This window comes from Taudactylus pleione, unplaced genomic scaffold (assembly GCF_031769625.1).
Source record: "Taudactylus pleione unplaced genomic scaffold, aTauple2 ptg000959l, whole genome shotgun sequence".
NCBI lineage: Eukaryota > Metazoa > Chordata > Amphibia > Anura > Myobatrachidae > Taudactylus > Taudactylus pleione.
Genome location: NW_028285360.1, coordinates 2,256,312 through 2,267,400, shown reverse-complemented (window position 1 = coordinate 2,267,400; position 11,089 = coordinate 2,256,312).

The window sequence follows — 11,089 nt, the reverse complement described above, 5'->3', positions numbered from 1 at the left end:
CATACCTTCTTGCGAGGGTCCCTGGTGAAAACCGCCGGCACATTAGACTCCGCTCCTCAGGAATAGGTCACGTCAATTCCCTAAATACGGGCCGCATCCATAATCTACCCGAGAGTTGTGACAGAATACGAAAAACAAGAGGTATAAGTCAAGAGAAACTTCAACCTAAGAAACTCTATTGTGGTGCACTCCAATAGCTTTGAAATACATCTAATAAAACATAGCTTTTATTAATATCATCTAACCTATCAGAATAAAAAGACTCACAATGATGTCAAAGATTTGACAAAAGTAGTGAAAAAGAGTGAATAAAGAAATCTTGGTTATAATTAACCAGATAAAGTAGGCGAAATATAGAAAAAACATATAATGGACAATACAACATGAAACATGTATGAATAAAAAACACCAGGTTCGAGTGATGTTAGTTGTACCCAATGAATGTAATATCAATACGATCTTGTAATGTCCTACTTGGGTGATAACAGCGAGATAAAATGATAGAAAGATAAGGGTTACCATATTCAAAACTACGCTCTGCTGCTCCTTTCACACTTCGATAAGTGGAGGAATAGGAGTGAGAGATCTCCTAGTAATGTAACCCCTAAGATAAGTAGTCAACAAAGGTCCATCTTATAACCAAAGCACTACTACTTGCTGTCAACCCAAATGGTATCGGACAACAATAGAGTGAAATATAAGGTTAAGATGTGGGCCAATGGGAAAAACAGGTAAGTAATCATGAAAATTAAAAATAGAAATAAAACTAAAACCTGAAATCAGGTAAGAAATATCCAATATGGGGATACATAATCACTTTATGAATATATCACAGCCAATTTGCATTGAAATGTTCTGATTACAAAATACAGTGCATGAGACTGTGCTGCATCACCAGTATTGCAAGGTAAGAAAAAAAAAACACTACACATTTGTTTCTTGTGAAAGAAACAAAGTTGTTGTTTTTTTGTTCAATTTAACTCTTTATATAACTGTGACAGCCAATAAGGCTGCATTAACAAGACTGTGCTGCATAGCAGTCATGAACATTTGTGAGGCTAATACACACATAGCACAAGTACAGATTGTGGCCCCGGCTTCCAGCAATCTGTACTTGTGCCATGTGTGTAGTGACCGTGTCCTCCAATTGGTGTCATCACCACCGTATAGCATACAGCCTGCACCTATTGGGAGTGATGAAATTTGGTGATAGTACAGAAGAAGAGGAAGAAAAAAAAAAAACATTAAGAGTAACTCGGAAAATCCTCCTCTGCCTCCAGCAGAGCATTGTAAATGGTCCTGCGTGCAGTTAGGGTGCTGGGTGGGGGAGTAATCTCCAACTGGGCTGGGTGGGGGGCTGACATAGGCATCTGGAGCAGGGGAATAAAGCATAGGGTCAGTAATATAGGTGGAGTCATGCAAATTACTGTTGAGGGATCGAATGAGAAGCTCATAGATGAGCCTATGGAAATTTTTGGAAGTTACCTCATCCATTTTTCTCATCTGACTATTAATGTAAGCAGTAAAGTCGCCAATAGCATCAGGGGATTTTTGAAGGATGATTTCTGCTTTTTGTAGAAACAACTCCTCCTGTTCTGTGTGCTTTTGCTTTTTTTTTTTTTGTGTTGGTACCGAGGAGGATGATGCTCCTGGTTCAATGGGTGTGGTCATTGTGGTGAAGTTTTCCACCTCGCTGTCCTCGATCAAAGTTAGGTCCGGCGTGATGGACATTTCAGAATCTTGGGTGGGAGTCTATATAGGAAAAAAAAAACAATATTAAAGTCATGTTTTTCTATAAACTTAATTTTCTATTTTTCCAGTTTCCTAACACCGTGGAAGAGTGGAAGACCATCGCTGAAGAATTTGAACAATGTTGGAATTTCCCTAACTGCGGAGGAGCCATCGATGGAAAACACATACACATCAACCCATCTGCCAACACCGAATCATATTACTACCACTACAAAGGCTTCTTCAGCATCGTTCTCAAGGCAGTGGTGAATGCCAACTATGAATTTTTGTTTGTGGATGTCGGCAAGAATGGCCGAGCTTCAGATGGTGGGTCCTCACCAACAAAACCCTTCACTTGCCATCACTGGACGAGACAAAGCACGGCCTAAACTACGTTTTCGTCGCACACAAGGCTTTTGCATTACATGAACATGTGATGAAGCCATTTTCACAGAGGGGCCTGACCAGAGAGAAGAGGATCTACAACTATCGTCTATCCCGTGCACGGTGCATTGTGGTAAATGCATTTGGAATACTCAGCAACTGGTTCCGCATTTTCCACACCACCATAAACCTACGTGTGGAGAAGATAGATTGGGTCGTGTTGGCATGCTGTGTGCTACATAACTTTCTGCGAAGGAAAACTACACAACAAGGACCAGTCCCAGCTAGACCAGAAGATGTAGGACCTCAGGAGGAGATTGCCCAGTTTACATCAGTGTCTGCACCAACAAATGCAACAACATCAACAGCATGTACCAAAGAAGTGAGGGAGGAGTATATGGCCTATTTCAATGGACCAGGGGCTTGATTCAGAGTTGGGAATAGAGAGAGACATAGCACTTAACTGTGAACCTGAACAAACCATATTGCAATGCAATGGGTTTAAATACATAATTTTTTTTGCATGTGGGGTAAATACTGGCTGCTTTTGCATGTAGCCCACAAATACTGCACAGCTTTATTATTACTCTACAATTTAGATGTCAGTTTGGACACACTGCTCCCAAATGTAAATCTCTCTGCACATTTTAAATCTGCCCCACCTGCAGTGCAGCATGGTTTCACCAAGATGATCAGTTGAGAGAGATATCTTTCACTATTCCGAAGTCTGAATCAGGCCCCAGGTGCAGTGCCATGGCAGGAGGGCTATCTGTGAGATAAATGACTATAGTGGGCAACTGTGATTGAGCAACAAAAAAACTTATGAACTGTGTCTCTACTTACCAACAACTCCTCAGACAGTGCAATCACTTCTGCAGTCTCCTGTTCTCTCTCTCGCTCGCCATCAGGACCACTGACTGGTGTTGTGGCTCTTGTTTGTCTATGAAACTTATAAGGTCATAGTACCAGAGTGTTGGGTGGTACACGTCATCACTGCCAGCCCCAGAACTTTTGGACTCATCCACTTTTCGCTTTTCTTTGATATACACGGTATGCAGATTCTGTATTTTGTGCCGTACTGCTTTAAGGTCAGCATCCGAAATGAACCTTTTTGTATATTCCAAAAGGACCATCAAAGCTGCCAATTTTACCGACTTGTGGTGGTACTGTTGACAGGATATCCTACAAAGACACTCCTAGAGGATCTCTAGGAAACCGGTTACAAATTCCCATTCACTATCCACGGACATTGCTAGGAGGAAAAAATAAGGACATTTTAATAATCTACAAATGTGAATTGTTTTGTAAATTTTTTATGTATATTTTTACCATTTTAACAATTTTGGTATATATTATTAGTTTTTTGGGTTTTTTATATTATATTTTTACAGGAATGTTATGTGTTTTTATATGTATTTTAATCTGTTTTTTTACAAGAATTTTATGTGTTTTTATATGTATTTTAATCTATTTTTTTTTACAGGAATGTTATTTGTTTTTATATGTATTTCAATCTGGGTTTTTTTACCAGAATTTTAATTGTTTTTATTTGTATTTTAATTTGGTTTTTTTACAGGAATATTATGTGTTTTTATATGTATTTTAATCTGTTTTTTTTACAGGAATGTTATGCGTCTTTATATGTATTTTAATCTTTTTTACAGGATTGTTCTGTGTTTTTATAATATGTTTTATTTTTGTTGTTGTAATGTATTTGTTTATGTTGTTGACATACTGGACATTTGTTTACGGTGGTATATTCAAACATCATACACTAATGTATCACAGCAACAAAAACAAATTTTATATATGTATCGGTGTTGTTGAAATTTTTTAATATTTGTTGTTAAACTACATTTTTTTTAATCAATTTATAAAATTTTTGAGTGATTTTTTTAAGGTGAGGTTATTTTATAGGTGTCACGTGACATTGGTGGGTAGGTGGGTGGCACACATTGGTGAGCAGTGGGAGGTTAATGCATGGCCCAGCCACCGCCCACCTCATTCCAGTGGGCGGTGGCTGGGTCATGCATTTATAAATGGCTGGCACACATTGGTGGGTAGGTGGGTGGCACACATTGGTGGGTAGGTGGGAGGTACACATTGGTGAGCAGTGGGAGGTTAATGCATGGCCCAGCCACTGCCCAACTCATTATGGCGGGCGGTGGCTGGGTCATGCATTTATAAATGGCTGGCATACATTGGTGGCTAGGTGGGTGGCACACATCGGTGGGTTGGTGGGTGGCACACATTGGTGGCTACGTGGGTGGCACACATTGGTGAGCAGTGGGAGGTTAATGCATGGCCCAGCCACCGCTGGAATGAGGCGGGCGGTGGCTGGGCCATGCATTTATGGCTGGCACACATTGGTGGGTAGGTGGGTGGCACACATTGGTGGGTAGGTGGGAGGCACACATTGGTGGGCAGTGGGAGGTTAATGCATAGCCCAGCCACCGCCCACCTAATTATGGCGGGCGGTGGCTGGGTCATGCATTTAGAAGTGGCTGGCACACATTTGTGGTCAGTGGGGTTGCATTAAATACAGTACCAATACTCACCAAACTGCGTAATCCTGCAGGCTCTATCATTCTTTCCTTCTTCTACAATCCACGATGCTGCACAAGATGGCGATTGGGCGTGTACAGGGTCCTGTCAGTCAAATTCCCCAATGTACAATGAATTGTGAGATACATTGTGAGTAAAAAAAACCTCACGATTTTATCAAATCATGTCCCAGATTGGCAAATCTGGCCTACAGCATGCCAGATCTGAAGATGCGAGGTACGATGAGTTGGGACGCGCATCGGCATCGGGATCAGAAGTAGAACTTCACGATTTGGCCATATTTTACACGATTTGTCGTCACGATTCATCGAAATCGTCCAAATTGGGTAAAAAATCGCCAAGTGTGTGGCCAGCTTCACAGTGTTCAGATAACTTTTTCAGTTCAGCAAAGTACTCAGACACACTTTCACTTTCAGTTTGATCCCTTATGTGAAGGTAATGTCTAAATTCCCTTCGCGGAGAGGACCCTGACATCATCAGCTACTGCCCAACGTCCCTTATGTGAAACCTGAATCTTTGCAATCACTAATGGTTTAGGATTTAAATGCTTTTTTAAAATGTCCACTATGTCAGTGAATGACTTGCTAGCTGGCTTTTCAGGTGTTGTAAAACTCCTCAGCAAACTGTATGTTTTGGCACACATTAGACTGAGTAAAGCTGGGCACACACCTATACAATCATCGGGCCGTTCATCCAATATCGAGAGAACGGCCATTGGATTGTTTAGGTGTGTACGCTGTCCTAATGCAGGAGCGTTTGCTGATAAACGGCTTTTAATGCTCCTGCAACGGTCGGGATCGGGAGGTCGCATCTTATATACTGTTTAATATTTATCGGTTCAACCTCCCGATCTCATAGAATCCTGTATACACTGTGCTATGTCTGCACAGTGTGTACACGGCTTACAGGGGGTCACACTGGGGACAGCATGCACGGCTGATCGGGACAGTTTTACCCGATCAGCCTGCAATCAAAAGAGTGTTTACCCAGCTTTAGACTGCTACTTTCTTGTCACTCTGCACAGTGGGCCTCATTCAGACCGTGTTTCGGTTTTGATTCAAAATCTTTGTAGTGTTTTAGTTTTGGAAAAACCACCCTCACGTGTTTTGGTTTTGAATCTGTACTTCTTTAAAAATTGAAAAAAAACTGCTAAAATCATGTAATGTGGGGCTGATTTTGTACATTATTAAATTGATAACATTAATTTTCAGTCATTTCCAGTAAATTTTTTCTACCGCACAGCTCACAATATTGTTTTCACCAATATAGCCCAATGGCTGCAGTAAGCTGGCTGGCTAAAGTAAGCGACAAAGCAGCGGCACAAACGCATGGCAGTTTAAAAGAATAAAGCACATCTGATCAGGCTGTCCTCAGATATCTCAATATAAAACCGCTGGTCGTGGTTAATGGTCACGTCAGCACTTATGGTGAATAACGCGATTCAACTGCCACCATCAAGGCATAATTCAAAGTAGCCTATAGATTCTACTTTCACACAATAATTTGTTTTCAAAGAATAATCTAACACAATATACATTAGCAATCACACAGGCATATACTGTAGCTATCTAGAAAGAATGTCAGAAAGCACGCTAAGATTAACTCCAATGCATCGAATACAAAAAATTATTACAGAAAGGACACAGAGTTTAATATGCAAAATAAGAAAAAGAAATTAAAAGGAAAAAAGCCCATAAAACTCACTTATAAGAAATAGGTAAGTACTGCCGTGTGGAGCTCAGTATGGACCAATCTAGTCTTGCACAGACTTCTCCAAAAGATGAAACAGTAATTGGTAGAAACGCTTCTTTATGCTTTGGTAGGGTAACTTTTTTTTTATAGTCCAACAAGCCCATACCCTACACTCTCCTGTGTGAAATGGTATCTGATCACAAGGGAGGGACTATTATATGTAATTCAAAACACGCAAGATACAAAATTTTCCTGAAAATTTAGTATGTTTTTCCTCATCTGAGATCCGAATTTGCCAGGAAAACATGAGCTGGGACCAGATTTTCCTCGGAAACCACAAGTTAGGGTGTATTTCATTTTCTGATAAACCAAACCGCTCATTTCTGCCTAGAATTAATAGTGTTCTATTTTAAGTAATTGCTATGTGTCTTGCTACTTATTGGGATTACTTACACAGACCAAGCCATTCTGATGACAATGGACCATGGTCTTTCTTTGCGAGCAGAGGTCCTGCTACCACAGGCAGATTGGGCCACCAGAAGAACAGGAAAGTTCTTGCTGGGCCAGTCGCATGCTCCCCTCTGCCAAGCTGAGTCACACTACCTGCCGGGCTGGGAGTGTGGCTACTGTGATCAGAGATCAGCTTCGATTGTGCAGTGTGCAGAAGCTTATTCTGTACTGTAGTAAAATGGTCACAAAAGGGCTGCTGGAGCCCCTCTCGTGGGCCTTTGCAGCTGGTCATGTGCAGAGCAGACAACAAATGGAGAGATGCATGGGGGCCTGGAGAGATGCAGTGGGCCTGGAGAGACATGGGGCCAGGGCTTGGAGAGACATGGGGCCAGGACATGGAGAGACACAGGGGAGCTGGAGTGACAGGCAGACTGTAGCCAGAGACTGAAAGACACAGGAAGCATATGGCTGTAGAAGCACGGTGGGTGGTAGGAGCTGCGGTGGCCAGCATAGTGTTTCACTACCTAAACAGATCCCACTGGTTGCTAGGAGATCTGAATGCTAGCATCAGCAGCTGCTTTGCATGCTATTCCCAGTCATTGCTAAGAGACTGGGGCCAGTGTATGTGATTAGAGGCAGACAGGAATGTCTGCAGCTTTTGTTTAATTGCTGGGATTCTCTCTAGTTGCTTTCCTATGTGCAGCAGCACACCTATAACAGATTTCACTTGCAGGGGGTTGGTCTTAATTGATGTTTTGTCATTGGTCTATGTGTGTATGTTAAAAGGCAGCCATGCCTTCACCTCTTTATCAGTTATAGCTTCATGCCTTGGTGGAAGCATGCTGATCTGAGTGCCTGGTGAATACTCTTTACTGCTGGCATCCTGTTTCTCTGTGTGCTTTCCAGTTTGATCCATGGTCTCCTGCTCTCTGCATCACCCGTTGTTAAGTATCATCTTACTTAATATTGTAAAAAGTGTAATTTGTTTGCAATTACCATTATCAAGCCACCTGTTGTTACAGCTCCTGCTGTTATTGTCAAAAACCATGAATTTAATTATCCAGTCTGATTGTACTCGCATATGTTATTCTACTAATCCAGCATCAACCCTGAAATCACCTGATTATTGTATAAACCTCTGCTATCTTGAGTTTAAGACCTGGCGGCATCTCAGTACCGGTCAGTGCATCTTTAGCTATGGGAAAAGGGCAGTTGTTATAGGCAGAAGACCTCTGTAGTGAAGTTTTATGCAATTGTTCCGATGTATCATAACACAATGTACAAATTAGCATGTCACACAGTCCCTTTGAACACTGGGAGGAAAAAAGGGATTTTGGAGCCCTTTCTACAAAATAGCTTTGCTTTATTTAAGCTGCCCACCCTACAGTGTGTACTCAGAAAGAGTGTTCAGCACATCCGGGAACCTTGGGAGCGATCAGCGCAGGAGGCTACTTCCTAAAAATGTGGAAAAACTGATGTTCATAAAAATTAACTACAAATTCTATAAGACTTTTGCCGCCAATTACAACAAAATACAAAGAGTCCAGTGGGGATGAGCCAATATTGTGTGATGATGATATTAACAATACTGATGAGTGCTAGGGTGAGTATGATAATGACATCTTCCAACTGTAGAGAAATACAACAATATGAGTGGTCCAAAGAGCGCTGTCCCTCATAGGTCACCTCTTCTCCTATTCATTCATGGATAATGCAATGATCTCAAAATGAGGAGAAAGAATAATACACGATTATACTCCAAATGATAAGTGTTACTTCCAATGATCCGCAATTAATATTAAAGGCCACTCACCTAAACTAGGTGAGATGCGTTCATATAAAGGTATCTTTAGCGTTTTATTCTGGTCACAGACAAGCACACCAATTTTTATTGCTTATTTCCTGCTGGGAATACACTCACCTGAAATCAGATATAGGCGTTCACAAAAAGGTATCTTTTTATTCCCCTTGGAAGAGATCCATCCTTGACCAAGATGACTTTATAATAACAACCAAAAGATGATGCAACTCCAAAGGAATAAAGTTTCACTTTTTAATCCAAGAATGTAACAAGGTTGTATCTATCCTTTGATAATATACAGCCAAAAAAATGCATAAAAATCATTAAAAATACAGTCACAGATGGGTTCCACGGTGAAAAGGAAACAATTACCAGTTAAACAGGGGCCACTCCTACCCGGAATAGTGTGAAATCCTGATGAGATGCACTAGATGTATAGAGTGCAAGGGTAAGTTCCAGTGCCACCATAGAAAACCCCTAAATTCACCACCAACGCGTTTCTGACTTTCAAGTCCTTCCTCAGGGTGTACTAAATATATTATCTTCCAACTGTAGACTGATTAACACTATTAGTTGCCTTAAGCCCAATGGTAACTTGTTTTGGGGGGGCCCAAACAAACCAAGCACTTCAGCCACAAAAGTGAAGCCCTTGTTGCTGAAGTGCTTCATTTTTTTAAAGTGTGTATGTCCATTTTAATATACAACTTAAGTGTGGGAGGGAGGGTCCAAGGACAATTCCACTGTACACCACTTTTCATTATGGGCTTTGCCAAGAATGTGTGTGTTTGACAGGCAGTGTAATGTATATTACTGTACTTTACTGGGGTGTTCGTGTTCTCTTGTACCTTGCAATGTCTTCCAGCACCAGCTTCTCATCCGGGTGTATAGGCCCCATTTTCTGAAGCTTCTCTGCGGATACAGACTAGTATAATTAAATTATGGATTCATATAATTAATAATGACAAGGCTGTTACTCTCCCTTGAATCCTGAGGAATAAATCTACAGTAATTGTGATTTTGGATTCTTGTATTTTAATAGTATTTTCAACATCTTTGATTTTCTTGTCTTTATTAGTTATATTCTGTAATCAATTAATCAATCAATCCTTTATCTGACTTTCACTAATACTACAACCTCGGGCCTCTGATCTAGTTCTTCATTAATGAACTAGTTCAGGAACTAGATTTACAGTGTAGATTTAGTATAGTGTATATTAAACTGCCATCCTGTCTGCCACTGCAGTTCCATTATGTTTCCTAGATGTGCTATATTCTTTTTTAAACTGCCATGTGTTTGTGCCGTTGCTCTGATGCATAGTTTAGCCAGTCAGCTCACTGCAGCCTTTGGCCAATATGCGTAAAAACAATATTGTGAGCTGCGAGGTGGTAAAATTGACTGGTTATGATTATAAATTAATGTTATTGAGGTTAATAATACTGTAGAGATAAAACAGGCTCAAATTACATGATTTTAGCTGTTTTTATCAATTTTTAAAGAAATCCAGATCCAAAACCAAAACACTTGAGGGTGGTTTTGGCAAAATCAAAACTAAAACAAGGGGGTCCATGCACATTTCTAATATCTATAATACCTTAGATACATTTCCTCTACTATTGCTATTCTTAATCATGCTGCCTTGAGTTGCACTTTCCATCTGTATTCAGACATATCAGCCAGAGAATGCTGAATATAGATCCTGGTTTAACTACTGTACTCCATTCAGTAATATGTAATATACAGTCAGGTGCTGCTTTAAGTCCTTAATACACCTACACTGTTAAGTGGCACTACAGATATTAACTGAGGGATTTTCAAGTCCCAATTATCCTAACAAGGCTAATTGGTACTACATCGCCATCAACCTGAAATACATCGGGCAGGATCAAGGGGCTGGTTTGAGTCCTAGTTACCACAGCCACCTCCTTTTTTTCCCCCATTAAATTATACTTACCCCTGTGCTCCAACTATGCATGTCAGAGGCCTTAGCTGATTTTGGCATCATGTACACGTGGCATACACTCAAACGCACATGCCAATATTGCTTGTGCTGGCAGTGAAGATTGGGGGATTGAGATGGGCACTGTTCTTTGTTTTTATTATTTGTGCGGCCTGCTCTCAGTGTGCCAGTGGTAAAAAATGGTGATTTCTGATTAACATATGTAGTCTAATTGACAGTTGTCTCACCCAAGGGGGACATGTGTAAACCGTGTGGAAGGGGTGTTTTTTTGAAATGTATTCATAGTTCAGCAATCTCAAGCACGGTGCATGTATGTGCAAAAGTGATTATGTAATTCCAATCAGCTGTCAGTTTTATATAGATAATACTACTATCTCAGTTGAAGAGAGTGATCAGCATGCTCTCGCTGAGGAGATCAGATCAAGTCCAAATGAAAAAGCTCCTTTTAGTACAATTCCTAGTAATTGAAGAGTCGATACCACTTCTTTGAAATTGGTTTCAGGTTTAT